Here is a 25366-nt window from a genome sequence, read left to right as displayed (position 1 = left end):
ACTCCAGGACCAGAAACATATTAGTCAGACAAGGGAGACTAAATCCAAAATGTGCCTCCAGGAAGAGGTTTGGGAAAAATTGGTCTAATGCATTAACTTACTTATTTAGGTAAGAATGACCTTAGCGTGATAAGAATGCATTTGCAGATGCATGAAACCAACTTACTGTGTTTAAAACTCGGGAGGATAAGAACTCTGTTCATAGTGGTAGAGATGATCAGAACAGTGGAAGCAGCAGAGTATAGCAAGCAGCAAATCGATGTTCTCAGATGTAACATTGGTAGATATTGATCCATGTGTGAGAGCAGCAGGAAATGTGATCAGACAGCTAGACCTGAGACAGAGAATGCTCACGTTTATATAGGATTCACAACTAATGTCTTTTAGATTAAAGGCCAGCAGCTTTATTGCTCATAGACTCATTTACAGTGCAAGTCATGTTGACGAAAGGATGTTTAGGGTTTAAAGATGTGCCTAACCTTTTTGTTGTCATTGAGAGGAGATGATTTGCAGCTCTGAGGTCGCAAGCAGAGTAAACACATTTGAAGTTTTTGTGGAAAAGTAAATAAGCTTTTTCTTCAGTCTCTAAGAGAAGAATATAGATGGCTAAAGCACTTCTGAAGCATTTCTCACTCCCTTTTCCCATCTTTCTCTTTCTCTCATCCTTTCCTTCTGACACATCTCTTTTTGTCACTTCTATACTTCATTCCTACAGCTTGTTTAATGTTTGCCATTTGTTTAACAACAAATGTATTTCTATGGTAAATTGTGTCATGCAGTACCTTATTTAACTTTCAAAACAGCATACATGTATAATGTGTAAACTTGTGCAGTATGCAATAAACAGCTAAAGGAGCTAAATTTAGGTATGGGGAAGATTTATGGGATCTAAATTATGATCATGCAATATGATCATCATACAATATGTGCTTTATAGGAACTAATAAATGGCCGATTCAGTTAGATTTTCTTAAGAGCGCACAGAGATTTGGTTTAGTGCTCATAGTGCGCATGACCTATTAAATATAACACACACACATTTATATATATATTTTATATATATCATTTTATTTTTATTATTATTATTATTATTATTATTATTATTATTTTTTCATTTTCAACATTTTCAAACCTAAAATCAGTGAGCTAATAAAACAAATAAAATTTGAATTTGAGCTTTTATCTGTAACTTTGTGACTTTCTTATGCTCACAAAGGCTGCATTTCTTAGTTAAAAAAAACTGTAAAAAATACACTCTAAACCAAGTATTTGGGTTAAAAAAATAGCATTATTGATATTCCACTTCCGACATTCTACTAAGAGTAGGTAACTTTGCAACTACATGTCAACCAGCAGTCATTAGAGTATTAATAAACTGTCTGCCAACTGTTAATCTGCCAGGCTCTTCCACCAGCCAACCACCACCCAGCACAACTGCCAGCCAACCATAATATTCCGTCACCTGAATACAAACCAGCCGCACCTGAATACCATCACCAACTCATCATGACTCTGCATAAATGCACACACCACAGTTCCTTCAGTGTCCAGTCTTCTTGCTACACGAAGTGGAATACCGCTAAAGCTCTATTGATACTTACCCTGAAACTTACTTGTCTTCTCCTCCAGTTCCAGTGTGTCTCCTGTATGTTCCAATTCCCTGTCGCTGTCTGTGGTGTGTGCTCCAGTCTCTGTGTTCAGATCTAAATTCCTGTCAAGTCTGAAAACCAAGTCAAGTCTCAGCCATCATCAATCTAAGCTTCCCAAATATCCATTACTCACCACTAAACATCTTTATCATTTTACTTACCTTTGAGTTTTGGTTCTTTTCATAGAAAACCAGACCAACACTGCTAGCACAGAATGAGCATGGTCGGTCCATTCCAGGAATTCATGGATTCACTCCACAGAGTGCTCCAGCATTCACGAGTCTCCACATCACCACTGGAATCATCTGTCAGCAATCCGCGAGCCCCGTGCATTTCTTTGCCAGCGTAATTCAACAGTCACATGGCCCGACTGGCGCCCTACTCGACACGCAACCTCAAATGTATTCTTCAGATCAAGCTAAAATAACATATTATTTTTCTCCTGTCTGGAGCTGCATTGCACTAAATCTATGGACCCAGGTCAGTCCTGCAGATCTACCCATTATCCCTTCCACAGAGTAAGACCATGGAGGAATACATCGCTGAGGCACTCGAATAGGGCTACATTAGACCATCAACCTCCCCTGCTGCATCAAGCTTCTTATTCGTGGCTAAAAAGGACAGAGGCTTGTATTGATTAGTATTGATTACCTATACCATCAAAGTTAAATTCCATTATCCACTTCCCACTGTACCTGCCACCCTAGAGAAACTAAGAGGGGCCAAGATATTTATGAAATTGTATCTCCAGAGTGGTAATTCTCTGATTAGAATATGTGAGGGGGATGATTGAAAAATGGCCTTCTTGACACCTACCGGCCACTATGAGTATCTCGCCATGCCCTTTGGATTAGTCAATGCCCCCTCCTTATTTCAAGATTTCATGCATAAGGTCCTCCAGGAGTTTCTCCACGGGTTTGTTCTCATCTACATCGACAACATCCTTGATCCTACTCTGCTAGAGGAGTTCCATAATACTCACCCTGATCGACTGGTACTGTTGCGGTTCTGCAAGGCTTTTCCACCAGCCAACCACAAAGTTACCTGTCACCTGAATACTAACCAGCCACACCTGAATCCCATCACCAGCTAATGAAAGTTCACTCAGTGTCCAGGTCTTGTTACTACACGAGGTGGACTACCATTGAAGCTCTTTGGAGTCTAAGCCTATTGATACTTACCTTGAAACTTACCTCTTGTCTACTTCTCCAGTTCAAATGTGTCTCTTGTATGTTCCATTCAATGTCTGTGGTGTGTGGTGTGTGTCAAGACAGAAAACCAAGTCAAGTCTCAGCCATCTTTAATCTAAGCTTCCCAAACATCCATTACTCACCTGCCATCAATCTCAGTGTTGCAATCTGTGTCAATAAACATCTTTAACTTTTTAATCACCTTCATGTCTTGGTCCAAGTCTTTATTTTGATAAGTTCACAACATACAACACTGACTATAAAAAAACTTTGCAAGTATATGCCAACTTATTCTACTAAACCTATACCCTAACAGTCTACTCTGAGAGACATGTAGTTGCAAATTAACAAGAATTAATTGACAAGTTGATATGTTGTTAAAAAGTTACTTATAGTTAGTAGAATATCTGAAGTGGACTATCAAAACAAAAAGTGTAACCAAAATAACCCAGCATTGGATAATAAAGGAGTCAAACCACAACCATGTGATTTTTCTCAGTTGTTTACAGATCAGTCATGCACATAAATAAGCTGTCTGTACCAAATAATCTTTAATTATTGATCCCAGTTGATCTGTTGTCATTTTGGTATATTGCACAGCAAATATTTTAAGAATTATAATTATAATGAAAGTATAACATTAGTGGCAGGTGAGCTGCATTGTAATGCATAATGATAGATTGCAGCTGTCAACTATAAAGGTTTTTAAAACAGAGGCAAGCCTTTAATTGCTTTGTCTCTCCCTGGGTGAATAGGTGACACACTCTGTAAATGACAGCTGTAGCAGGACATGGAACAAGGGAGGCTTTTCATCACAGGGATGACCACAGAGGACTATGTCAATTATCTGCTTACGTGGGCTGGTCTGCAAGTGCTCTTAGACGTTTTCTCACTCTTAACAGCTGCTGCTGGGGATTGTGATGTACCTTCTAATAACTAGAGCATCATCTTAACGCTTTTAGATAATTAACAATAAGTATTTGATCAAACGTATAACACCAGTCAAAGTGATAAAGGAAAGAACAAGAGAGTTGATGTACTGAATGGGAAGTAGAATGAATTAAAAATCTAAATAAATCTAACCACATACTTTAATGGCAGACTGTTTCTATATTATATGTTGGTCGTCATTGTCTCTTTCTCTTTGTCTCCCCAGTCAACTGTCAAGACCTTGCATCAATATTCAGACACACTTTTGGATTCCCGCTCTCTCTTTCTCTCTCACTCTGTCTCATCCACAAATTTGCAGATAACCTCAAATTCAAGGTCCATGCTGCTGACAGCTGGGTGTTACTTTATTATTTTTGACAGTTATTCAATGTGGCACAAATCTGAAAAAGTGAGAAGAAAAATCAAATATGGACTGAGATTGCTTCGTTTTAAACATGTAGTTTAAGATACCTGGGACCAAATTACATTTTATTTTTGAGGTTTTGATTTTTTCAGCTTTTTCACTAGTCTGGAGGATAAAAAGCCTGTGCTTTTTTGTGTGTGTTTTTCTTTTCCATTCAAAATACTTTCTTCTATCAGAGTTTAAATTGAAAAGACTATAAGTAAAACTTTTGTAAGGTTATACTATTATATATAATGTATAGAGAGTGGCTATGTGATGCTTTAAAAACACTGGTATTTGTTTGAGTAACCTGACACAAACAGATCAGCTCAAATAATACCACAAAATGTCAATTAAATAAAATATCTATTTTTAATGTAATGTCTCAGATTTAAAGGAACAGTTCACCCAAAAATGAACATGACCCAATATTTTAGCCACCAAGCCATCCTAGGTGTATTTGACTTGACAAATGACATATAATGTATGACATAATATGCATTTGTAGCATAGTCTTAGATGAGACAAACAAGTAAAAACAATTTCAAATGTTTTTACTATAAAAACAAATGCAGCTTACATCATACGTCGAGTCAGAGGGCAGCCAAGAAGCTGGAACTACATGTAACGCCACACCAGCAGAGGGAGCCTTCACCCGAGTACTAACTCATCTCCACTCCCTCTGCTTCCATTTCCTGTTTGGCCAGCTTAAAACCAGAGCTCAGGGTTTGTTCTACGCAAAGTATTGCCACTTCCACTGCCTTACTAAGCGTTCTACACTACTTTTCTTCCTGATTCCTGTGTGTACGATTTTTGTCTGTTGACCTGTTTTTTTTTAATCTTGGATTTGCCCTTCTGCCTTGTCGTTTGATTTGGATTGCTATACCTATTGTTTGACCCATTGCCTGTTACCCTGACCTTGTCTCTGGAATTCCCCTTTAACCTGTTCACTGATTGGACTGCCTTTCGGTTGATGACTTTTTGCCTGCCTTTGATATTGATATTGCCTTATTGCCTGCCCTTCTGACCGGGAGAACACTTGACTGGGCTTCTGCCGTCTGGTCCCTTTGAAAGGACTCCCCACCGCAATGGAAACAGCCCAGGCTCTGTTCCACAATGTGTTTCCGCATCTACGGCCTTCCTGAGGACATTGTTAGTGACCAAGGGTCCCAGTTCACTTCTCAAGTCTGAAAAAAGCCTTCTGCAGACAGCTCGATATAAACATAAGACTCACGTCAGGATACCACCCTCAGTCAAACGGCCAGGTAGAACCACACAGGTGGTCAGAATTCTTACCCTGGGTAATGTTCAAAACTCCCTCACCCACTCATCGACCGGCCTTACCCCCTTCCAGTGTGTCCTTGGATTCCAACCTCAACTGGTTCCCGTGGTCTGATGAACCCTTATCTGTTCCAGCAGTTGATGACTGGATTCAATGCAGTGAGAGGGTATGGGACGGTGCCCATGTTCGGCTCCAGAGAGTGGTATGTGCCCAGGAGCTTCAAGCCAATCAACATTGTTGCCCACACCCTCCCTACCAACCTGGACAATGGGTCTGTCTCTCAACTAAGGACATCAAGTTGCGGCTGCCCAGCAGGAAGCTCAGCCCAAGATACATAGGACCTTTTAAAATTTTTGAAAGAATTAATGAGCTGACGTATAGGCTCAAGCTTCCTGCTAACTACCGCATCTCTCCTTCCTTTCATGTCTCCCTTCTGAAACTGGTCCACCTGGGACCACCACCACCTTTGGATATTGACGGGAGCCCCGCATATCGGGTGCATGAGTTGCTGGACTCACGAAGGAGAGGGGGTCAGCTCCAATACCTGGTGGACTGGGAAGGCTATGGACCAGAGGAGAGATCTTGGGTAGCCGCCCGGAATATACTGGATGCTTCTCTCATCAAGGAGTTTCACCGAGCCAGACCGGACTGTCCAGCACCACATCCATGGGGACGTCCACGTCGAGCTCCAGGAGTCGCTCCTAGAGGGGGGGTTCTGTAACGCCACGCCAGAAGAGGGAGCCCTCACCCGAGTACTGATTCATCTCCACTCCCTCTGCTTCCATTTCCTGTTTGGGCAGCATAAAACCAGAGCCCACAGTTTGTTCTACGCAAAGTATTGCCAGTTTCACTGCCTTACTGAGTGTTCTACACTACTTTTCTGCCTAATTCCTGTGTGTATGATTTTTGCCTGTTGACCTGTTATTTTTAATCTTGGATTTGCCCTTCTGCCTTGTCGTTTGATTTGGATTGCTATACCTGTTGTTTAACCCATTGCCTGTTACCTTGACCTTGTCTCTGGAATTCCCCTTTAACCTGTTCACTGATTGGACTGCCTTTCAGTTGATGACTCATTGGCTGCCCTTTGATATTTGTCTTTGTCCTGAGCCCAATAAACAACCGCAAATGGATTCTAACACCGCCTCCTCATCTCAATTACACTACACTCTTTTGCAGACATGCATACAGTCAGTGTCAGTCAATGTTTTTAGTTATAATTTTAAAACCAAAAATATATCTTTGTTATAAAAAACCATCAGCTTCTGAAGACGTGTTTTACAACAGATATGTCAAATTTTTGGAGCTTCCGAAGAAAGTTATGTACACCTAGGATGACTGGAGGGTGAGTAAAATATGGGTAATTTTCATTCATTTCATTTCATTTCATTTTTGTGTGAACTATTTCTTTAACATTCTACAAGTGGTGTATGATAAAGCTAAGAAGTTCTAGCAACGCCTGTTGATATATTCCATCTATCTAATGCTGTGTGACAAAAACCTCCCCAATCCATTGTCAAAAACAAAGAAATAAAAGAAAAGCATCTGCCCGAGCACCTAGAACATCTAGAGTTGACTGTAGATGGCGAGTCAGTTATTCACACAGGTATTGGTTGATTATATGACTCATATCCATTAAGACAAGTCCAATGGTTAACTTTTCCGTGCTGTTTTGTATTTAGCTGTCTCATCCCCTCTTTGGCGTCCATTAATCATCCTGTTGTTGAAGGTGGGAATAAAAAAAAAATAACCTAAATCGAAATCTCATTTTTCTGTGACAAGCACAAACATTTAAGCGCTTTACTTTGACAAGATTCATTGTCTTGCTTTGCTGTCCTGTCTCAACTTGCTTTGACAGGCAACAAAAAATCTGAGAAGCAGCAGGAGAAGTGCCTGATTTCTGCAACCTTTCATCTCTCCCACATTCACGTCTCATCTCACCCTGTTTTACTGCGAGTTTCCTAGAGTGCATCATCTTTGACTCACCTGTCATCCTCTCTGTGGCTTTTTCTTATCATTTTTCATACATTACTGTGTTCTGCACTTTCATTGCAATCCTTTCTTTTTTTTGGGTACATACTGTACGCATTGTGATCTTCGTATACTGCAGGATAGCAAGCTATAACATTTACTCAGCAGCAGTCTCTTTCTATATCACCCCACTTTATGTGCACTGCGCCACTCGCTCACCACTTCCCATTCACACTGGGTTGTCATTCCTCTCTTTAATGTGTTTCCATCTACTCATATCTTTTTGCTGTGACAGCGCCTGAGCTTGTCCAGGAGAGTGAAATCTTTGATCAGCTTGGTGGCATTCCATCATTTTCCACGACTTCCACTTTTTTTGACAAAATACTTCTAGTTAGAATGTTTTAGCAGACAAGAGCACATCTCCAACACCAGCATTTGCGTTCCCGCATTGTTGGCAGCAAACACCGTTCAAACTCCCCGGGAAGAAATGTCACAGACTCTGGAATTCTCACACTACTGAACTATTCTTCTGGAAAAAGTGGCCACTGTTTTCATTCACAGACGCATAATTTTGTTTACACATCAGTCATATTCTTTATACATTTTCAAGTCATATTTACTTGAAAGTTCTTTTAGTACATTTAATATGTAACCTTATTGTATCATCATAATTATTTAGTTAGTATTATGTTTTAATTAAAATTATTAGAATTATGGTATTCTCTACAAAACCATATTTATGGTAAGAAACCTACAAAATATTTTAATTGAGCATTACTTAATAACATTAACAACCATTTCACCAGTAATTTTGTATCTGCAGAACGCTTGTGAACGGTTCCTGATTGGCAGCCATTTTCAAACTAATGGTGGTTTTCAACAGCTTTACCTAGGTTTGAGGGTGGACCCTTGGAATTTTTGAAAATTGAGAGAAGTGATGGAAAAATGCTATTGATTGGGAAATGCTCAATTTAGTTCTGCAGATACCTTAAGTTACACTGCTTGGCCCCCATCTACAGTGTCTTCCTTAGCTTATCTAGGTAGATGTTCTCTACTCAGCCAGCTTCATCATAAAATGTTGGTCTAACAGGTTTTTTACGCTATAGGCTTTGTTAGGTGGAAGTGTTGTTCTGTGCTGCCTTTTGTCCAGAAACTACAGTAGCAGCAACAGAAGCAGCTTTATTTGGCACTCTGATGCAGATCTTTGCTGGTGAAGTCTCAGAAGATGTTGTCAAGCCTCTTAGCTCTGTACACACCCCCATCATTCACATCCTTTAGCTATATCTCCAGCCTCCCACACTGGCAGCCAAAAAGCGGCTCATGTGGAGCTGGGATATTGACAAAATTAGGGAAGAGGCCAAGAGTTTAACACTATTTAACACTGAGCTGGAGCCATGACTTTTCTGGGATCAAACTCCAGGAAAATAAACAGAGTCAAAGTGAAAGAAAACAACAATTGCTGAGACCACAAATACATTTATTTCTGAAAAACGGATATTATTGTGTAGCGGATGTGTACTGAAATGGTTTTCCAGGGCTGCAAGTTAAGTGAAACTAATTAAGCAGCTCAAAGTTGTACACAAACATTGAAAATCTCATTTATCAAATGTAAATTTGTTTTGGCTATGAGTACTCTCTTATCTTGTTAAGAAGCATTACCTCTTTGATTTGTATCGCTCTCTAAGCTGTTTAACTTTTACTGTTCCTTGTATTTAGGGCAATTTGTGTCAAATAATATTGTAATTAAGCATAAACAACACAGCTGTTTTTTTTGTACTTTACACACAATCGAGTTAGACTGGATCAGTACGGTGTTATAATTATTAATGTTTGTGTTTCTTAGCAGGAGAGTCTCAAAAAGAAAAATGCTGACTTTTATTCTGTGTCACCTCAATTCAAATGATTTCATCAAAACCTCTGCAGTCCTAATCAATGACAACAAACCTGGCTCAATGCATGTTGATGCAGCAAATTTTGAATAAGTGTGATCTGATTACCTCAGGGATAGGAAAATGACTTAAATTTCATTCTGTTCCTCAGTGCTATCAAACAGACAGACAGACAGACAGACAGACAGACAGATAGATAGATAGATAGATAGATAGATAGATAGATAGATAGATAGATAGATAGATAGATACGGTACATATATGAATAACAGAAAAATAAGTTATGTTGCTGCTGTATGTTATGGAGTCAAGTGTTCCCTGCTGTCATGTGATGATTAACAGAAGTCATCTTCTTAGCTTCATCACTTTGATTGAATCATGGAGCTTTCTTCTCCTTGTTTTTCTTTCTACTGACACACTATGGCACACACATGAAGGATGAAATAGTTTCCGTGACTGGGGACATACATGCTGTCTCCAGCCTAATTTGTGTCATTTTCACTTCCTCCTTTCTCCACATGCAGTGACATATTTCCTTAGGGATTATATGAAGGGCTTTTCCCAGTCTCGCCACCTTGCTGTTACACACTCCCTGTCATTTTTAAATATTTTTTAAATAAAGGGTTTGACATGCTCTTCTATATAACTTAGCACATGGCTTTATCTACTGAAGCAAATCAGCAGTTGTTTGAGACGAGAACATGTTCTGGCCATAACATTTCATTTAGATACTGAACAGCTAGTAATCAAGAGTAAACTAGAGTAATTACACCACTGTTGGCCTTTGGTTGAACTTAGCATTAGTCAGGTTTATCCTGAAATGTTATTCTTGACATAATATTTTAGCATTTACAACTGCAGTGATATTTTGACCTTAATTTTATCATTTGCAACACCGTCTAATCTGCAGTCAGTTGAGTAAGCAAGCGCAGTTAGTATTAGTATTGCAGTTGACTTAATTGAGTAGCTTTAACCACTCGGCTGGTAAACACCAAATGAGACCCATTGTGTTTGGTCATTAGCCTTGTTGATGTACTGCTTTGGGATGCAACAAGAGAACTCTGCAGTTCAATTAATTTTCTCCATAAACCTTGAAGACAGAACATAAAGCGAAGGAAAAACTATACCAAGGTCACAAGCACTGTTATTTTAATCAAAGGGAGCCATATTTGCGTGACATACTGCATGAAATAACACACAATTTATTTATTGACAGAGTAAAAAAAAAAGACACAGCAAAGACTTTCCGTCTTATTGGACCTAGCTGTCAAGGTCAGTGATATATTTTTAAAAACTTGCACTGAGTCATCTAGGTGAGGCGCTTATGATACAATCGATTGGGAAAATGTAGCAAACTGATTTTCTTCAAGTGGATTATTAAAAGCAATGTTAAACACGCATCATCTTCTTTTTCAGCCTTTAGCAAATGTTTGGATGGGATTTGTCCTGGAACCAATAAGATTATTTACAATAGTTTTCCAGTCTTTAGTGAAAGGCTTCGTATTCATATTTAGCATCAAAGAAGCTAAGTCGTTTGTTTTTAATGTCAGGCTAGATCTGTTTCACACAGATTGCCTTGGGCATCATTTGTTGAACCTTTCAGTTCGCAGACTGCTGCCGCCAAAGAAGTCGATAAGGTAGACATGGCTCATTCATTTAGCATATGTGACCAACCCACTGAAGCCTGTGCTTTTTGATTTCTGTGCAAATATAATGCATGCTTAGTGTAGAAAAATGAATTGGCTCATCAACTTTTGAAGAGAACACTATTCAAACTATGCTGAAAAATGAAGAATGAAAAATGATATAGGTATGTATTATGGCAGTTTATTGTTTTAAAATCATAACATGGTATTCAGGTAATTGTGCGAAAATTATGCGTTACTTTTGAAAACAGTGATATTTACTTGTTGGTACGTATTTTGTGTCTCGTTAAAAAGTGCACCAAGGTACATTTATGCCATGAGACCAGGTAGATCAGAAAGCATACTACCTTAACTAGGATGAGAGGCTATGGCTAAGACCAGCAAACCAGCGTAGACTAGTTTTACAGTTTTTTAGTTATGTCTTTTGTTATTAATGTCAAAGTCTTTGCAGTCTTTTTTGTATAAATTAATCTGCCACTTTGTAGACATTATTAAAATTAGGCAAATACCAACAGTCCATTATTTTGAAAAATAAATCTAAAAATGCAAAGGAAAATACAAATCAGCTCACATTTATGAAAATCTGGTGTTTTGGCTTGCTAAACCATCAAAACCATTTGAGAACCATTGATCTCGAACACCAATCACCACAAGACCCTCATTAAGTGTTGCTATGATGACTTCAAGTAGGCCTTCTTCCTGAAAAGGTCTCAAATCAATCTCACCCAAAAGCAGTAACGTCAAACTTGACCCAGAGACTTCCAGTAAATGACATTTGCTCAAGTGACAGTTCCATTATGATCATATTTGCAGGATAAACTCCCCACAGTGTAAAGAGTCTCAGGAGACCGCGAGTGTCTACATACCTGACATGTCTAATATACAAGTTGCAAATGTAACAGAATTTCCAGCATCCAATGCCGTGATGTAGTCGTAGCTCTGAGAGGTCAGTCTGAATCAATGAATCAGCCACTAATGAGGCTGTTTAAGAGAGTTGGAATGTGATGCTGCAAGTATTCGTGGCCTTTTGCTCTGACATCTCTTATTCTCTCAGTCTACTCTATTTGTGTGCCTTTCCAGCTTTTCACCTCTATTTTAATGAATTTCGTTTCACAATATAACACGTCACATTGATCAGTGAACTTACGGTTGGTTTGACAGAGAAACAGTGAACCGAATATTGTGCTGAAGTCACTGTGAAACCTGACAAGCTAATTTATGTGGGCTCTGTTCTTCCTTTTGATCATATATCTATATACTGGAAGCTCTATATGAGCCCACAGGTAACAGATGTCACACGGGAGACGTCGACTTTATGAGGCCTCGGAGAGCATATGTCAGACCTTCACAGTGAGCGATGAGCGAGGGAGTCTCAGTGAGTCTCATTTTCTTAGCATGGGCAAAATGCCTGCTCTTTATTCTCTGACTATGTGAGGGATGAACCGAGGGTCTTCAAAGGCTCTTTATTTGAGAGGACGATCAAAGAAACCTCACAACTGCTTGATTTAGCTGATATTAAAGATGCAAATGGTATCATGATGCTGCAATTCCTGGAAAAAGATCTCAATGTGAAGCTGGATGAGACTTTATTGCAGCTGTAATTGTACAAGCACATGAACACATATGCAATATCAATTTCTTAATTAGAGTTCATGTCTTATTTTACAAGGCGCAACATCTAAACAGTCATAAAATAAGATCAATTTACCCCCTAGAGTCAAAATTGCATAAGATATTATGGCTTGTTTCAGGAAAATATAATATATGTATTTTTCTTACCTCATTTGCACTTTATTTGTTTAAACACATCTATAAAACTTTAAACAAGAAAAAGCAGAAACTTGAAACTTGACTATATATATATATATATATATATATATATATATATATATATATATATATATATATATATATATAAAATAAATAATGATTTTTAATTTCATATATTTAAAAATGTAATGTAATGTTGCAAACAGTTGCTATTTTGGTAAAAACCGTGATATATATACATAGTTGAGAAAGTTTAAAAGAACAGCATTTATTAAATGAAACATTACACATGCCTTTTATACGATTCACTTTTGATCAATTTCATGTATTCTTGCTGAATGAAAATATTAATTTCCATAAAAACTTACTGACTTTTAAATGATAGTGTACCTAGAGACTTCTATATGCTGTTTTATTTGTTTATTTATAAAGTTTTTAGGTTTGAACTTGTGATGTCTCTTACTCCAGGCAAGAAATATTCCTCTGAGCCCCATCATCTCGCATTCATTTGGGGAGATTGAGCCTCCAAAGACTGAAATCCAAGAATTGCCTCCGGGGGTAAGAAAAATCAACTTTAAAAAATATGTTCTGACAATAAATCATATTTTCTCAGTAAATCTGTCTTGTTTCAAAGATGTTTAAATGCTTTCACTTCAAAACAAGACAAAAATATTGATTAAGAAAGGGATTTTGTCCATTTCTTTATTTTTTCACCTCATACAGATGCCTGGTCTGCGGGTGTGATTAGTGTGCCAGGCTGATGTGTGTGGTAAATGTCTGAGATGAATCCAGCCATGAAATTGATCTGGGCTTTTGAGTGTTGCACTTGTCTTAAAGGGAAAAGACTACAGGATATAACTGAAGCAATGAGAAGTAGGCTTCCTGTCAGCCAAGCCACTGCTGCATGACATTAAGCAAGATTTAAATCACAGGCTTAAGTAATGGGCAGCAATAAGCTGATCTTACTGTCTGTCTCTTTTTAGCAAACATGTAGGTGTTGTTTTCTCTCAGTCTAAACAGCTTGATTTGTGCATTTTTAAGTGCTTTTTACATGTTTTATTTTATACATTCATTTCATGCATGATGGCTCAGATTTTATGGCATAGTGTTTTGGATTGTGGATTTTATTCGCATTGAAATCTTTTGTGTTGTAAAAAAACAAGGCATGAATAGATTTCCTCTAAAATGCAGAACGCATGCTGTATTGCTTTCGATAATATGCTTTAGATTTTTTTTACACATTAAAAATGCCTTTCGCTGACTGGCTCACAGTTTCAACACCCACACAACAAGTTCAATTAACTCTTTAACCACCAGCATAAAGATTTGAAGTTGTCATCCACCACCAGCATTTTTCACAATATTCACAAACCTTTCAGGACTCGCTGAATATTTTGTTGCATGAATATGTAAACAGTGAATAGATCAGAACGGAGCACAAACATTTTATTCAAGCTTCATTCATTCAAAAAGCTAAGAAAATTGCATTTTTGCTCAAAGACAGAAAAATGATTTTATGTTTGCATTTTTGTTTTTCTCACCTTCGTATGCAGTTGATGTAAAATGTTGTAAATTGGTACTTGTTTATTTAGTTTGTTCATTTTCACCAGTTTGAACACATTGTCACAATCACAGCCTGTCACGTTATCTAACACGATAACAAGCTTTATCTTAGCTATTACTCTTTTCAGATTCAAATTGGTTGATTATATATATTATTTGGTTCATATTTCATAAATTTAGCTTCATTTTATTTTAGTACTGAGGATTTTCTCTTGCTTCCGCAGAGCAAATGCACTGGGACATGCTCACATGCATGTAGGTACAGACCTGCGGGACCACACCGGCCTCATTATTAAGACATATCACATGCATTCCAGCATTGATCTCAGTTGGCTTCGTTCTGCTGAGGTTTAATCAGCATTCCTCCCATAGCCCCGTCCTCTTCCACACAATGGCTTCCTGCCCTGCTCCCCTGATCTGGCAAAATAACATTGCAAATTTGCAAAAATACATTATTAATTTTCCATGAGGCATGCCAGACGGCACCCCTTGACAAACATTCCTTTCATTTTTTTCTTTTCATTTTTCATTTTTCATTTCCTGTAGTGCACCTGAGACACCTCCTGCACCTTAACACCCCTCCCTCTGCCCGCTCCTCCTCGATTCAGTCAGCTACTGAAATGATATCTGCTAGGAAATCATTTTGAGAACATCACAGCAGAATAGAGCGCCCTGGCCGGGCGTGTGTCATTTTGCGTGCGTCTCTATGTGTGTGTGTGTACACCGCTTTCTATAACACCCGGCTCGCAAAATCATTCCCCTATGCTGTGAATGAGAGAGAGAGAGAGAGAGAGAGAGAACCCCCACAATCACAAACTCAGCTTTTTCAGGAATAAAAAGACACTAGTACTGACATCTACTGAGTGGACTGTTATATCCATTGCACTTATCACATGTTAAAGCTATAAAATATTAAACATACCAAGTGTTTGGATGACTATGTCACACCTCAGATGTGTGAATGTCATTGCATTAAAAAGCAAAATATCAAACCAAGTACCATCTGCAAACAAATGCTGACAGATATCTCAGAACTTTATAGCAATGCAAAACATTACTGTGCACTTGTTATCTGACTTTATGTGTTCTAGATCATAATATATTTAAATTAGTGCTGCGCAGTTAATAATTATAACCAAAATGAAGATTTTTGTCAACATATATGTGTGTTTGTCTTTATATGTGTGTGTACCGTGTATATTTATTGTGCGTATATAAATCCATTTTTTGGAAAACATTTACATGTATTTATATTGCACAGTCCCCTTTAAAATATTAAATAAATTAATAAACATTTTTATTAAATATATATTTTTTCTTATAAATATTTCTTATATATACACAATAAATATACACAGCACACACACAAGCATATATTATGTACACAAAAGCTTATTTTGTTACCCAGTCGTTGGCCAGCATTCATTTAAATATGTTATTTACACTTCTTTTGTCATTCCAAACCTGTGACTTTCTTTATTTCGAGAAAATTTTAAATTCAGTAACAACAGAAGTCGCTAGCAATATTGTGATATCTAATGCAGTCCCTTTTTGCGAATGCAAAAATGTGTCTTCCTGACAGTCTCGGTTTTTGCATGTGCAATGTATGATTATATTTAATCTTCTGTTCCCAGTCCATATTGGGTGAGTTTCCAGTCTCCACGCTGTCTGCGTGAAATTGGTGTGCATGAAATTGAGAGGGAACAGAGAAAAAAAAATTAAAAATAGAAAAATAAAACACAGTCTGTGACTCCCTTTGGGCTGTGTATCCCGTGCAGTTTACCAAACTCACAAATCCAATTTCAAAATGGTATTTGCTGGTTACAAGCACATGACCTTGAAATTGGATAGATATGCTGCACTACAGGCCTTTTCGCACTCTATGCTTATCCACAGTTGACTGTTGGCTCATTTTGGTCCGAATCATGAAGTGAGCTGCCACATGGATCTGGAAGTGTCTCCACGGCATTACTGGTGTGTTACAATATGGTGCCACCCTATGTTTGAAGGATCATGTGAATGGCCTTCATATTCACCACCATAGGAATAGAATGACCACACATTTCAATACAATGAAAGGGTTGTCAAGTTCTAGAATGGCATGAAACAACAGTATAGCACAAAAGTCTTATGGATGACATTTTCAGGTTTACATATTAAGATGGAATTACGGCAGAATATCATGCTTGCACCCAATACTCTTCCTATTATACCTCTAAAGGACAGGCACCTAAAGCCTCCTGGAGGCAGCGTCTGACTCCACAGAAAAGTGTCAGCGCTTGTGTTGCCTTATTACAATTCAGGATGGCACACCAGCACAAGTGCCACTCACTGAAAGTGTGTGGGTCTTGTTTTCTTTTCTTGCGAAAAGATGAAAAGTTGGTGAAATTCAGTCTTTTGACATGTTTTCCTTCATCTGCTTAGCCTACTTTTACTGTTGTGCCAGTGACAACTGAGGGCAAAATCCCGCACTATACATGGTTTAATATTTAGCCAAAAGTTAAGACACTTTTTTTTACAACAAATGTTTTTTTTTACTTTATAGTTATCAAACAACAACGGCGACAAAACAAAAACAATCCCCTCCCTAAAAACTTTTTTTTGAGAGCCAAATCAGCTGATTTGATTTCAGAAGAAGACATTTAAAAGCTTGAAACAGACTCATTGCATATGTATCAGTTTGCTATGCTGTTACACCTGAAGATAGTCTATAGTGAAGGAACCGAGACTGTGTTTGTTCTTGTTGTACATCGCCAATTTAGTGTTGTCATTATGTAATTTTTCGGTGCCTCAAGAGTAATTATACTGCATTCAATTTGTTTTATAATTACAGCAATTATAAAATGACAACTTTAAGATTCAACTCTGAACAGCTCAGCTCTATGGCAGCACTCATAGTGCCAAAATAGATCTTACTGAAGCACTGTAACACTGTGTCAAATTATTAACATATTTGCTGTTTATTAGTACTTAAAAACCACATATTGTGCAAGACCACATTCTACATTCCTAATCCTACTCAGTTCCTAAACTTAATCTCAATATTTATTAATAAGCAGCAAATTAGGAGTCCATTGAGGCACAAGTTACAGTTAATGGTTTGTTAATAGCGAGAACTGGACCTTAAACTAAAGTGTGAACTAGCACGGTTACAGCAAAATGTTTTTTGTTTTTTTACATTCACTTTTATCCATTTGATCAAATAAATAAGATGAATAATTTACTGTCATACAAAAAAGCATACAAATAAATATGTGTAGAAGATTCAGTAGATGTGATTTTTATTAAATTTAATAATCTTTTTTTTTTTTTTTTTACAGGTCAGAAAGTCCAAACCCATGAGCTACCGTGACAGGTTCCTGCACCAGCTGGACTGTGCCATTTGAGGTGAGTGGCAATGCTAGCAGATAGCTCTCCCTTTGATTCAGACAAACAATCACATGAAACAAACTGTAAAGTATAGAGTAGTGTGTCATGTGCTGCTATAGTGAGTCTTGTCATCATCTCTGGCTCTGGGACCGTTGTGGCACTAAGCTTGTTAGCAGTCCTGTCAGCGGGCCGTGTGCACTGACCTGTCCAGATGCTGGACACTCTTGTTTGGGGAGCAGGTGTGACATGCGCCACTGAGAATACCCAGCTGTCCGATACTAGTATGTCAATTCATCCCAGACCTCAAACAACACGTGCTGAAAGAAATGTACGTGTTTTGCTTCTATGTGCAGATAAAATGCCATTGCATGCTTAGATTAATTATTCAAAAAACTCCCTTCCTTTTTTCTTTACATATAAACCGACATAGATTTAGATTGTATAAAACCGAGGTTTCCAGCATTACTATTAATCACTTTAACCTTTGATTTACTTGTAATCGAATGGGTCACCGAATTGAATCATTTTGCTAAGGGCAGTCAATCGATTGAATTTTTCAGTCAAAATAATTAGATTAAATGAATAGAGTTTGTCAGAATTAATCACATATTTCAATATTACATTGTGGGAGGCCAAAACATTGAGCACACACAAAAGGCCATTACAAAATGCATTACATTATATTACAAAAAGTCACATCGCTTTATGCGGGACGTATTGTTGATGGGTCAACAAATTAAGTAAGCTTTTTTGCTTTGATTTCCTTTGTTTCACAGTTATCTCGCTGCGTTGCTCTTTCACTAATTGTGGCTTAGTTAACAACGTTATGCTCTCTTTGTCTCCCAAGATAAATTGCATACAATTTAGAAACTGCACACTCTTGGAGTTGATCAAAATTGACAGATCTTCATTAAAATAATAATAATGCGATGTTTATTTGCGGTGTTATAGATATTCAGCAGCCTTTCTTTATTATACTGTGTCGTCGCGATAATAGGATTATTTGCAAGTGTAATGTGCACAAAGGGGGCAAGAGTTGCTGAATGGCTAATTGGGCCCTTTTATTTCTAAACACAGCCATTATGATCAATCTAAAGATGCTGGGTGGGTTCCAGAGGCCCTGGGACCAAAAAATTATTGTTTGTGGATGCTTAAGCACATTGTATGAAAGTGTGCATGCGTGTGTGAGTGTCACATCACAGCAATTAGGTTTGTTGATGTACAGGTCAAAGACCGATTAAATTTAGCTTCTGTCTGCATGCGCTGCCTTGCGTTTTTACAACAGATTAAGTTTATTACAGGATACAGAACACGATAATGATACTGATGATGATGACAACATTTTGTTTTGCCACTGACAGATTCAAAATGTTTGTTTTGTTCATAACGTTTAACATTTGCTCACCCCCGTTTTGTTCTAAACCTGAAATACTTTCTCTTCTTGAGGAATCAGTGTGACCATATGTCTTTTCTCATACATGTTTTCTAAAAATGTCAAGGTTCCGTTTAACTAATTAATCCCCATAGAACAAAGTTTCAGCAGCGTTTGCCTATTTAACAAATGTCAGTTAGTTTCAAAACAACTTTGTACACCCAATTGAGAACTAGCTTAACCAAAAACAAAAGGCAAATTGTGTCCTTGGACCCACCGCACCATCATGCTATAGTACAGTAACTTGATTACAAAAAAAAAACAAAAACGTCAACATATTTAGCATTTTTCAAGTATTTTTTTATTAATAATGCATACCATGGCCATCTGTTTTATTTCTCTGCTTTGATGGATTATTTACAGGGGAACTGCAGAAACAGTTTCTAGTTTAAGCGTAAACAGTTGCAAACATATATACATAACACACACACACACACACAAAATCAATCAATCGAATGAAAACATGTCTATATATATACGTATATATATATATATATATATATATATATATATATATATATATATATATATATGTGTGTGTGTGTATATATTATGCATGTGTGTGTGCATAACATATGTGTAAACAATTTTTGCACAGCAGAAAATAAGTAAATAAGTCAACATTTGGTTGTTTGTTTTTGTCGCTGTCACTCATTCTTTTGCCCCTACTAGCTGTACTCCTGCAGTGATTTTCTAGTTGACTTCTAAAGGTTTGTGTGGTGTTGAGATATCGCTGTTATCCTCCGTTAACTGGAGTCCAGAATCCATCCATACAGTACTTCATCAGCCTGGCCTCTTGAAGTTTTGTAGACATATCTGTGACATGGCAAATACAGTATGTAAGGATGTGTGACAAAGCTGCTCAACATCATGGTCTACTGAGACCCTAAAATGCTGTCTACTGTCTACAGGCAGCTGCCTTCCAAGACAGCATCCTAACTGTCATGAAATCTGGTAAGTGATGGATTTGGAGCATGTAAATACGCACAAAAGTGTTGCACAAAAAGTGCACAGAGGTACTTATTTTTATGAGACCAGGTTGTCTAAATTATTTATTCATGTTCAGACTTTACTAACTCCTTATCAAAATCAAAATTGTTTGTGTTAAATTTATTTAATGTGATTTAGCTAACAATGGGGAGTTGTGCCTTTCATAAAGATTAAGAAATGCTACAACAAAGATATTGCTCATTGTAAGTTGTAAAAAATAACCCATTAACTAACATTAACTAGTTCCCTGGAACTGCTGATTATCTTGACCTAGTTTAACGTTACATCAGAGCCTCAGTTTTGGCATATTGTGATTTGGCTTGTAAGTGCGTCAGTGGAATTTTGAGCATTTGGTTTAATCCTGTGTTTCAGCTCTGCATTCTGTGATTGGTTTTGGCTTTGTTGAACATGTGGACACTGTGAAGTGCAACAGCAAAATGAAGCACTTACTTCAGCGCGTATAAACTCCAAGGCCCGTATAAAGACCACAAATGAACAAAAATAGCCTATACTTTACCAGTAGAAACTGATCCTCATTTCACTTATGCGCGTGATTTTGGTTAAAAAGTACATTGAGACAAAGACACACGGAAAAAGAAACTAGAGTAAGTGCTGCAATTTAAGCAATGCATTCACAAACAGAAAAGAGCATGATAATTATTCTATCAGGATGAATACAGAAATTACAGATGATTATGTGCATGAAACCAGAAACGTAAAGCACTTGGATTTCGAGAAAACAAAATGATCATGTTTATCTTTGAATATTAAGCAGAGATGGGGCTGTCATCTAACAAACAGAAGCTGACATCTGAGAATAGACAGAAGGCTGTACGAGTGTGTAATGTAAACTTAATGCATGTCAAAGCTTTCTACAGACGCAAACAAGGGAATCCTAAATCTGCAATTTAAATTCTGAGCTGGGCTCGACGGAGAATAATTAAACCGGGCTGTGATACTGTTCCCGTTGTCCTGATGGGGTAATTATTTGGATGCAAATGACAGTAAACAATATGCTGCAAAAAAACCCGCAGCACTTCAAAGAATAAAACTGCTGACTGCTCAACTGTTCTCAAAAAAAGCACAGTTGACTTTTTAAATGAACTTGATGCATGTTCTTCATCTGACGCGGCTGTAGGAAGTGATAGATGGATGTGTTTGCTTTAGTATTTCACGTCAATTGTTCTGGATATTCTGTAATACAGTCTGTCTTGTCAAGCGGCGTTCATGTTTGTTTTGTATTATGTTGAACTTGAGGAGAACAAGCGTGATGTTGAGTGAATCCATCCCATCTGTCTCTCACCAATTATATATCATCAAATAACGTGTCCAATTTTTTTCAGTGGCAAACATTACATTCTGTTGTAGAACGCAGACATGAACAATCCTATAACAAACGGTGGCAGATGCAATAATCATTTTATTAAACAAAATGCGTTACAAAATCAAATATGTTCGCTTGAGCCCTTGAAATGGGTAACAAGAATGATGATACTGAAAGTTTTGGCCCAAAATAGAAACTCGGTTTGCTGTTGTTTGAATAATTTATGAACATTTCATATACATTAAACAAGAAAAATCACTCAGAAATTGGTTGTAGATTTCGCAGTCAATTATAAAGATTTAGCATACAACACACTGAATCAAAGCAAAAATTTTTGGAGTAGAAAAACCGAAATGTTATTTTCCTTTAAAACATATTCCAATAAGATTTTTGTCGACTTGTCAACACTCAGTTTTGGTTTGGAAATGATCAAATGTTCCACTACAGACCCGATCTCCAGATCAAAACACACATTTTTTTGATGTGCTTTCCTCTAAACTACATTTTGATGAAGGGAGAAAAAAGATTCAAACTAAAGGTTTACCTTGAGATTTCCATATTAAAACTACTGGATTTTTACATGTAATTCTACTTTTAAAACTGTATTTAAATGACAAGCAGTTCTTTACGTTTTAATCCTGCATGCCTTTCAAGAATTACTGACCGTGGACTGATTTTTAACTTTGAAAAAGCCTCAGTCAGTGTCTTGTCCTTCTGTAATTCTGCTTCTGTATGATATTTGTATGTTGTAGTGTTTTTATCAGGGGTCTGCACTGCTAGCTATGGCTCGATTACCCGTGTACTGTAGTATAAATTATGTATGCATGGCATCCGGTTGATAAATAAGCATATATCCAGCTCTTCTTGCTTTAGGTAAGTGAGAGTTATGCATTCTATGTGAGGTATGTTACGGCTGACTGCTGCTGTGAGCATGCTCATAAACTAGACATAGCGTATGTGTTTTCATGCTAAGAGGTCTCAGATGGTGCGTTTAAAAACATCAGACATACTCAGCTGTTCATATAACTCTTTTATTATCCACTTTACATAATGCCTCCCTCTGCAGGACCTTGGTGTCATCCTTCTGGATCCCCTTTCATTGTCTCTTTCTCTTCCTTCTATGCCAGGGATCTTTAGACTGAAAATTATTTTCCAAATCCAAATGGCTTCCTCTTTGTTTTCTTTCTCTTAAGTCTGTCTTCAGTGATAGGATATGATATTTAATATGGCGTTATGTTTTTTTTCATTAAATCACTTTAAAAGAATGAAATTTGTCTGACATGAAAACAGCTGATGCACATAAATTATGCGTACAATTACATTTCCAATTCATCGGATGCAGCTAATCAGACCTTAATTTATATTCACTACCTATCAAAATATACTGTGTATATATATACTTTTATTTTATATATGAGCCTCAATTTTTTGTGAATTTAATAGTGAATATAAATTAACAATTTTATGATTTTGTTAACCTGTCATATATATATATATATATATATATATATATATATATATATATATATATATATATATATATATATATATATATATATATATATTATATATACATTGAATTTGTATTGTGACACATTTTTTCAGATTACTTTGTATTTTCCAAATTCTTTACAGTAAGCTTTTGATTTAAAACATAGCTCCTTTGTATCATTATGAATGTCTTTACTGTCATTTATGGACAAATTCATTTGCTCTTAAAATAAAACAAACAAATGAACGAACAGAAAATCTAGCTCCATAGAAAAGGTTTTGCAGGATCCGAATGAATGATACAAATCTCATTTGAATCTTTTTAGAACCGGTTTGTTGAAATAAACTGAATGTCTGAACAAACTGAATAAAAGAGCTCTCGCTTCCCACTATTTACATACCCGCTTGCTCTTACATGCATGCTAACAAATACAGACTCCCATGAAACATATATAAACCCTCATAAGACTGAATAATTCCCTGATATTTTATTCATAACGACACTCCAGCAAAAAAAAACCCATTTGCAATTTCCATTTTCCACCATTTGATTCCCAGCTCTCTGATTGCTGTAGTGAAGTGAAGTGCGCACAGCCAACACAAGCATGATGTGATCCAGATCACAGGCGTTGAGAGACTAAGCTCATACGTGATGCCCTTTCCCCCTTCCTAACAGGATCCACCGCTGGCCATTCCCAGGAAGCCTGGAAAATGAGCTCGCTTTGTCACCCAGCCAGCATGACTGTGTACGGACCATCTGAGAAAAACAGAGAGAGCCTGTGGCATTAAAATATCCTTTTAAGCGAAAAGCACATTTGTTCCAGTTGTCTGTAGCATTTGTTACGGTTCACATTGTTTTCAGGTGTCTGGTGTGTTTTAAAGCCAAATGCGAAACGCTGTACAGCCACGTTTAATATCTGATTATTAACATAGCAAAGAATTAATGAGTCGTACAGTTCAAATAATCTCGTCATTTAATTTGTCATTTTAGTTTAACTTACAAAGGACTGTAAATATTGGAACACTGCTTAATATGGACCCTTGCGAATCTCAAAACACAATTAATTCTGCCAAATTAGTTGGACCCCCCTTCCTCTCCTGTGGTAATATAGCCTGCCTCTCTTTTATTAATGTAATATGTTGCTCGCCCTTTTGGATTTTGCATTAGCTGCTGCAGTATTATTCTTTCCAAACAGTTTGTGCTCCCTCTATCAGTTGGTGTCTTTCTGTCTTTGTCTCTTTGTCTCCAGTGGTGGGAAGCACATGACAGGTGTGCAGTGAGAGATGGTTCCGTGCCGTCGCTGCTTCCCCTGGGCGTGACCGCGGTCAGCCTGCTGTTCCAGCCCGATGGGCTCAGGTACCCATGTGGCCAAGAGAAGAAAATACTGAGAAACAGACAATTAACATGAGACACTGCTAATGTGTGGAAAAAAATGCAAGGGATTCGGTTGCAAAAAGAAGAAAGAATGCAAAAAAATGGATGGGAATGGATACATATATATATAAACCAACAAAATCCGAATTGAAATCTTTACAATAAATATTTTTCTGTTATTTATTTATGTATTTATTTGGTTAACCCATTACATGCATACCAAAATTCCATTTAATTCCATGCAGTGTTAATGTCACACGTGGACTCCTTTTTGTTGTTGTTTTTGTCGTGTGCCATGTGTTCAGTGCGACCCACTTTTAGTTAATGTCTTATCGTCTTCAGCTGTGTCTCGTTTAAGTATTTACGTTGTGTATTTAAGACCTGTTGTTTGTATGCAGTTTGTCCGACTTCGTCTTCAATGCGTGTGGTTTTTGTTCTGTCTGCGTACATGCCCGTTCAAGACTATATTGTTATTTCTGTTAGTTTATAGAAGATTAAAATTCCTCGCAAACCACACCCGTGACAGTTAATTAGCAAAACCAGATTTTTACTCAATTTGTAACTCTCAAAATCTTAGTTCATTTAATTGCAAATATGTTTTTCAGGCTGTGTTGAAATTCCTATTCTGTTTTTATTTTACATTTATAAGATATACATTCACATAATATGCTGAGAACCATCTGATGCTCTCTTGTAATATTGTGCTATTTATCACATAGTTAATTTGGTATATCTCACTAAATAAATCAGTATAAAAGTTTGTGTAACTTTTCTCATTAGTTCTCAAATTGGCTTCATTTGTACAACCTTTTTAAATCTTTCATCTGTCTTTATCCCCTATATTCAGATTTTAATCCGATAACGTACATCACGGTGCTGTACAGACATGTGAATCCATGTCAGAGTGACTGTTTCCTGCTGCTCTCCCGCTAGATCCTTTGTAGCAGCTCGCCTGTGACATTTAAACCCCTGATGACTGGAGTCGGTGAGAAAGGTCAAGTGAGTTGGCGTAAAACTAGTCATTTTGCGGGTGTAAACGATGAGTTTAGCTCAGATTAATGACTCCAGCTGACTCGAATGCCAAGAACTTTTGCA

General features: G+C 37.3%; 1 long non-coding RNA gene across 1 annotated transcript; it reads left to right on the top strand.

The window, feature by feature from the left end:
• The first annotated feature begins 13259 nt into the window (after positions 1 to 13259).
• Positions 13260 to 23746, top strand: LOC122323794. The gene is made up of 3 exons (XR_006247066.1): positions 13260 to 13285; positions 17611 to 17677; positions 23573 to 23746. It is a non-coding gene; the product is annotated as an uncharacterized LOC122323794 (long non-coding RNA).
• The last annotated feature ends 1620 nt before the right edge of the window (positions 23747 to 25366 follow it).

The sequence above is a fragment of the Puntigrus tetrazona genome, chromosome 19 (assembly GCF_018831695.1).
Source record: "Puntigrus tetrazona isolate hp1 chromosome 19, ASM1883169v1, whole genome shotgun sequence".
Lineage (NCBI taxonomy): Eukaryota > Metazoa > Chordata > Actinopteri > Cypriniformes > Cyprinidae > Puntigrus > Puntigrus tetrazona.
Note: the sequence above shows the minus strand (reverse complement) of the source record. Positions and strands in the feature narration are given on the sequence as shown.